This window comes from Schistocerca gregaria, chromosome 1 (assembly GCF_023897955.1).
Source record: "Schistocerca gregaria isolate iqSchGreg1 chromosome 1, iqSchGreg1.2, whole genome shotgun sequence".
Lineage (NCBI taxonomy): Eukaryota > Metazoa > Arthropoda > Insecta > Orthoptera > Acrididae > Schistocerca > Schistocerca gregaria.
In genome coordinates, this window is record NC_064920.1 from 340,288,005 (window position 1) to 340,294,810 (window position 6,806).

Genomic DNA, 6,806 nt, shown 5'->3' on the forward strand with positions numbered 1-6,806 from the left:
TGAGACTGTATGATAGTGAGTGGTATGTGGGACACGGAGCTGAACGGGTATGCCTTAGTACTCGACGTCCTGGCGATTGGAGCCTGTTGAACTATTGACCATCGGGCTATGGGGGCCCTCGTTTTCCTCCAGCATTGACTATTGTTACCGAAGAGTTTAGCGGCAAGGAGCTGCTTTCGCCAGGTGAAACCTCCTTACGAAGCGCATCAGTCAATTGTGGTGTGCTAAATTCGCCGAGATGTTCTGGACAACTTGTTAGCAACTACGAGCAAGAGGGCAATTTTGTCGGACACTTACCTCGAGTCCTGAACCTACTGGTCTTCTTGTCATTTATCTGAAATTACTTATGAAGACTATTCAGTAAGTGCTGTACTTAAAGAGCTGCCATGAGCTGGCCAGGAATTCAGTTCCTTTACGCCCTTTCATTGAAGCTTTCTGGGGCTATGTGTGTCACTCTGCAGGTTTCTGTAAGCTCCAAGCTAGTATTTTGCAATGTTTAATCTGGTACTTGAAATCATTGTTATCGCTGAGTATTTGATACTAGTGATAGTAATTTATGCTTTTGTAGACATTATCTCCCTTCCTGTGGCGAGATGTTGGATTTGGCCTGTAACTTAAGTTGTGTGAGCTCAGCCTAAAGGCACACACCTGTAGGCCATGTGTGTGTGCTTCTTTGTACTTGCTCACTCTCTTACTCTTTGTTGAGGAGCCCTTCGGGTTATAAGTGGATGTTTTATTCCGCCATTTGCCATTTGTGCCAACGGCCTTGCCGCAATGGTAACACCGGTTCCCGTCAGATCATCGAAGTTAAGCGCTGTGGGACTGGGCTAGCACTTGGATAGGTGACCATCTGCCCGGGCGAGCGCTGTTGGCAAGCGGGGTGCACTCAGCCCTTGTGAGGAAAACTGAGGAGCTACTTGATCGAGAAGGAGCCTCTCCGGCCTCGTAAACTGACATACAGCCAGGAGAGCGGTATGCTGATTACGTTCCCCTCCACATCGGCGTCCAGTGACCCCTGTGGATTGAGGATGACACGGAGACCGGTTATTATCGTCCGGACGGAGTTTAGTTTAGTTTTAATTTTATCTGCCATCGGTGCGTATCCAAATTACGGTGTCTATTCGTCCCTAAGAGGCCCCGTACAGGTATATCTTGACTTATTTAACCTTGCTTGAGTTATTGTGTAATTATTTTTTAAAAATGATTTTCTACATTGTTTCTCGTAATTGCTAGAAAGGTTAACTTGTAATGTTTGTGAGTGGGGCGTCCGTATACTAAAGTTTTAATAGCTGGTTTCCCTGAAAATAATCTTTAGTTGGCCATTTAAGTATCGCTGTGTATGTTAATTTCTACCAAACGTGTTTGCTGTTTGTTGTTTGATATATGGTGACAGCTTTGTATCGGCAGCGGTTGACGCGTTGCTGCTCTGCTATTAAGGAGCAAGGACTCGTTTCCCTTGTGCTTTGGCGGCTTTCCCGTCATTTCACGAGCCGTAGGCGTTGGCGGGTCACACGCACTTTCGCGGATCTCTCGTTATAGCCTCAATCTGAGTAGTTTATTGTCATTCTTTTGCTATCGTGACGCAGCGGGCGTATTGTCAGATTATGAAGTAGTTTACTCAGTGTTTCTGTTACTGTAATGTTCCTGTGGGCTTGTGATGAAAGCCTTTGTGCCAACTGAGCACTGAGTTTTTCAGTATTTTAGGACCCCCGGTAGGTTATTTAAGCACTCAACTTGATTTATTGTAACATGCTTGTGGCCAATGAAATGCTTCGATTTTTACACATGGGTAGCGTTTGTCCAGCATGGTCGTATATGAGAACAGAATAACCAGTGGTATGCATTTTAATGTCTTTTATTTAACGTTGATTAAACTTAAATTCAAGTCCTGTTGAGGTATTAGCTCACAGTTGCGATGCTAGTCGCGGGGGAGAAGTTTATTTAATCAATTATATGTTTGAAATCGGAATGCCATTGTATTGCACATTTGATGTGCTCTTCGGGTACCATTTGTAGTTTTATTTATAATTAAACTGTCCTTACCACTACGATTTTAATTTAAGAACTTAACTATTTGTATGTATTTGCAAGAATTTTGGTAACTGTTAGTTGGCTTGTGATGGAATTGTTATCAAATACAAATATTTGTTTGGGAATGATAAATGATGCATCAAGTTGGGCCACCCTTCCATGTGTTTTCCTTAAATTAATCCCCATCGTTATCCTGAGTCTCAATGGGAAGCGCGCTAGTGATTTGTTCTTCTCTTTTTCGTCCTGCTGTCTCCTAACTTCAACCTGTCTGAATGTACGCTTTCTCTGCTTGCAACTGTAGCCACACTTCGGAATGTTGTCTCCAGGTACTTCAGCTGAGTTAGGCGACCGTCATGGTAGTTGATGGATGGCGCGGTGTGAAGAAATGTGCGTAAAACGTCTTCACGCTGGGAGTTCTGCTGGCTATTGGAGGAGTTGGGATACAGATCAGTGTGCGTAGGTTTCCTCTAATTGTTGTTTACTGGCTTGCCATCTGGTCTCCTTTTCACCTGCGCTCCAAGAAGCTGTACGATGTCCTCCTTTTCTACCTACGGGGTCACGTGTATATTGCGGTGCAGTGAGTTGAGATGATGATGGAAAAATTCATTTAAACTCTTCCGTTCATGTATCAAAATGACGAGTGTGTTATCCATGTAGTAGTAAAATAGGTTACTTTTACTTGGAGTTACTGCAGGACCTCGAAATATTCCACGAAAATTTCGCTATAAACGGCGATAGAGGACACCTCATGGTGACGCCGTTCGTATATTCGTAATAATTTACATCGAACGGGAAGTAAGGTGAGGTGTGCTCAGTCTGCAAAAATCTTGCTCACGAATTTCTTGCCTATCAGTTCCACAGACTCCTTTAGTAGTATCGCAGCTAGGAAGGGCACTTCGTCTAGACTCAACAACTCGTCGCCGTCTTTGAAGCGAAGTTCTTGTAGAAGTTGTACAAAATGAAAGGAATTACGGATGCGATGATGGTATTTCCCCACAGATGGTATCAGGAGAGCAGTGTACCTGAGCTAGTCTCGTAGTGTTCAAGGAGGAGATGGAAGTGAAAGAAGAGTCTAGATTTCCATCACATCTCTCTGATTTCGACTCGCTTAACCCTCCGTTACTCGCGCGAAAATTCGTGACATGGTCACTCTCGCGGATGACAGCTGTCATCCACAAAGTAAGCGGTCTACTTGGGTACTTTGAAAGGTCTTTATGACTGATTTTATGATATTTGTTAAATCTAAATATAATACATTTAATATTTGTTTACAGTATAATATATCATAACATTTGAAACAGTTCGACCATTCGAAGAACAATATCTTTGTTACATGGTCCCTCTGGTTGCTTACTGACGTACGGTTCTAAATTCAAAGTGTAAGCTGTTTTTGCATTAACAAAAGCAAACACTTTTGCCCCATACTTTTCTGGTTTGCTAGCGATATATTGTCTGAATGGAATGGACTGTTTACTCTAAATGCCAAAAGCTGTTCGTCAACAGTGAGATATTCACTAGGTGAAAAATATTTTTGACAAGTGATCGTGAATAGTTCAAGTACCTCTCTGATAATAGCCAACTTGTCAGTCTCTCTGCGAACACCTCTATCACGGATATTATCAAACCTAAGACATCTCAACAGAAACCTGAATCGGTTTCCACTTATGCATAAATAACAAGAGTCAAGTCGGTTTCCCTTTGAGTTATCCCACAACTACGATATACTCTTGCTAGAACATCTCAAAGATCCACACCGATATAACAAAGCAGTGAAAGCTCTGATCTCTGTCGCATCTGTTTCTGTAGCATCCCTTTCACTAGAGAAGTTAAGATGAACTTCACTGATTGATATATTTGTGCGTGTAGCGATAATGATTATTATGTTTTCATACAAGAACAAATACAGAACTTCTATTTCTGTCTTTTTTATACGAGCTTGATTTTTTGGCCCAGGCAGATACGTAATAATATTACAAGATCTGCTTCTAACAATGGTAGGATATTTATTTTTTCTTACTTCTCACGACCGAGAGAGGTGGTGCAGTGGGCACACGGGACTCGCATTCGGGAGGACGACTGTTCAAATCCCCGTTAGGACACCCAGATTTAGGTGATCCATCTTTCCCTTAAAGAAATGCATCCTCTTATGTTAATTCTTTTTATGACTCATATTCATCATTCTCTGGCACTTCTTGTTTTGTTCCTGAATCATGACCGCTTTCATGAACACAGTCCTCAGTCTCTGAGTCAGCGCTATCACCGTGAGCATCTTCATCACTCATCTCATTGAACCATTCCAACTAAACATTAGGATCTCTACTAAACTGTGTCATAGGATTTTTTGCTTTTCACATTTCTTCCACAATCTAAAAATGAAGTGAATGCTAGGTAACATTTATGGTAACTGCATTCAGTTTCAATAAGTCCAAATTTACGTACGTGAAAGATCGATTGACTCTAGCAAAGCAATAAAGTAATACAGACTTACCTTGTTTCTAATTGTCGTAGCAGAGCTCGGGCGGATGACTGGTGTCCTCCAGACTGTAATAGTGGTTCAAATGGCTCTGAGCACTATGGGACTTAACATCTGAGGTCATCAGTCCCCTAGAACTTAGAACTACTTAAACCTAACTAACCTAAGGACGCCACACACATCCATGCCCGAGGCAGCAGTCGCGCGGTTCCAGACTGTAGCGTCTAGAACCGCTAGGCTCTATAATAATATTTCATAAAGAATGTATCGTTCGTAACTGAAAGCCAACCATGATTGCAGGTAACTGCTGGAGAGTTAACAGAAAGGTACTGAAAACGGCACGATCTCAATCCAGCCCTGTCAGACAAAATTGAGCGGGAAAGTCATGTGGATGGCGAGTGTCATCCACGCGAGCGACAGAGGGTTAACACAGTCCAAGGAAAGGCTGGCACTATTCTTCCCGGAAAGCCACTGCTGATTTCTGACCCATCGTTGTCCAATTGAGCCCAGTTTTCTTCATTCTTTCTCATCGTGTTACGACTGCGGTTTCCTGTCTGCAGTTTGGTATTTATGTTACTCCTGGTTCACCACGCAGTTTCTCAATAAACTCGCTCGGACTGTTGCCGCTGTCCTGCTGCCCGCTCAGTGGGAGTGCGTGCGTCGGCCACCCAGGCTTTCCCACGCGCCACTCCCTGAGGCCAGAGAGCCAGGCGGGCAGCAACGCCCACACTCACCGGGGGCGCCACCGTGACCCGGGTCCCACTGTGCGCTCCGCTGTGCTCTTCGGCAGCGTCGGCGGTTGCTCAACCATCTCTCCACACATACCACACCTGCCGTCACCACTGAGCCACAGGCAGTCATGCAGCGCAGCCTTTTCACTGGAGTGTTTTTCTTCCGTTTCTTTCATCTCAACTTTTTCACGTTCAATAGGTGTAACTGCACACGAATATTTCTGTAAATAACCTTTACTTGACTGGCAGAAAACGAATCTTTCGAAGTGACGCATTTGGAGCAAACACACTTCGTTTTCCTGGTCATGCCTCGTGACTTCACAGGGACTTGGCAGTGTTAGTGGCAGAGTGTGGTCGGATGCCCATTCAACGAGTCACTACCCCCGAAATCCCCCTACCAGCTCTCCCCCCCCCCCCCCCCCTCCCCCCGTCCCCCTTCTCTGGAAGAATTTTGTGTACGCCATCTGTCTCTACCTCTAATGTTACTCCAAGCGAAAGTGTTAGAACGTTGTCGGAATGTTTTCGAATGGTGTAACTGAGGAGGAGTGTGGGTACCGGCCATGTGTTCACCCAGTCGTATGTGGGAAACCGTCTACACACCGAGCGAGGTGACGCAGTGTTTAGACACTGGACTCGCATTTGGGAGGACGACGATTCAATCCCGCGTTCTGCCATCCTGATTTAGGTTTTCCGTGATTTTCCTAAATCGCTCCAGGCAAATGCCGGGATGGTTCCTTTCAAAGGGCGCGGCCGACTTCCTTCCGCGTCCTCCCATAAACCGATGAGACCGATGACCTCGCTGGCTGGCCTCCTTCCCCAAAAAACAACCGAACAACAACAAAAAGTCTACAAATCAGATACAGGCTGGTCGCCACACCAGTCCTCGTCGATAGTCCGCCAGGCGAGGGCCGGTGCACCTTCTAGAATCCCGAAAGTGTCGTGCTAAGGCGGACAACTATCTGGGGTGTCATTTGGAGCAAAGACTGATGAGCAAATCACTATGATCACTACCCACAGCGAGACTGAATGCAGTATAGTGGTGTTGCGATCGAGGGACGCAGTAAAGAAGGTATGTATGAGGAACAGAGACGAATGGACAGTCATTCTATCAATGATACAGGCTTCAATCAGGAAAATCCACTGACTGAAGCAACTTTATCAAAGGACAGATGCTTATGTATTCTCACCTAAGAACAAAGTTCTCGAAAATGGCAGAGTTGGTCGACTGGTGGCGTGGTATTGACCTGAGCCCCAGTAGAATGTGGCTGAATGATGGTGAAACGAGTAGTGGGAGACAATGTGTTGTACGTCCACATCTCATCACAGAACGTGGAGATCGGAGGCTTGCCCTTTCTGTAAAACAGGATAGATACCGTCTGTGGTAGAACTGACAGCAGAGCACAATTCTGGTGCAGGCATACGTTTTTCGGAGCGCAGCGTTCAGTGCACATAATTCTCCGCAGCAGACGTCACATGTCTCCATGTTGATCTAAAGGCAATGTAAATTACAGCCGCAGTGGGAACTTGATCATCGAGATTGCTACGTGGAGCAACGGAAACATGTCGCCAGG

At 45.0% G+C, this 6,806-nt stretch overlaps 1 pseudogene; it reads left to right on the forward strand.

Moving 5' to 3' along the window:
- Positions 1-756: 756 nt before the first annotated feature.
- On the forward strand, positions 757-874 carry LOC126291532 (5S ribosomal RNA; annotated as a pseudogene).
- The last annotated feature ends 5,932 nt before the right edge of the window (positions 875-6,806 follow it).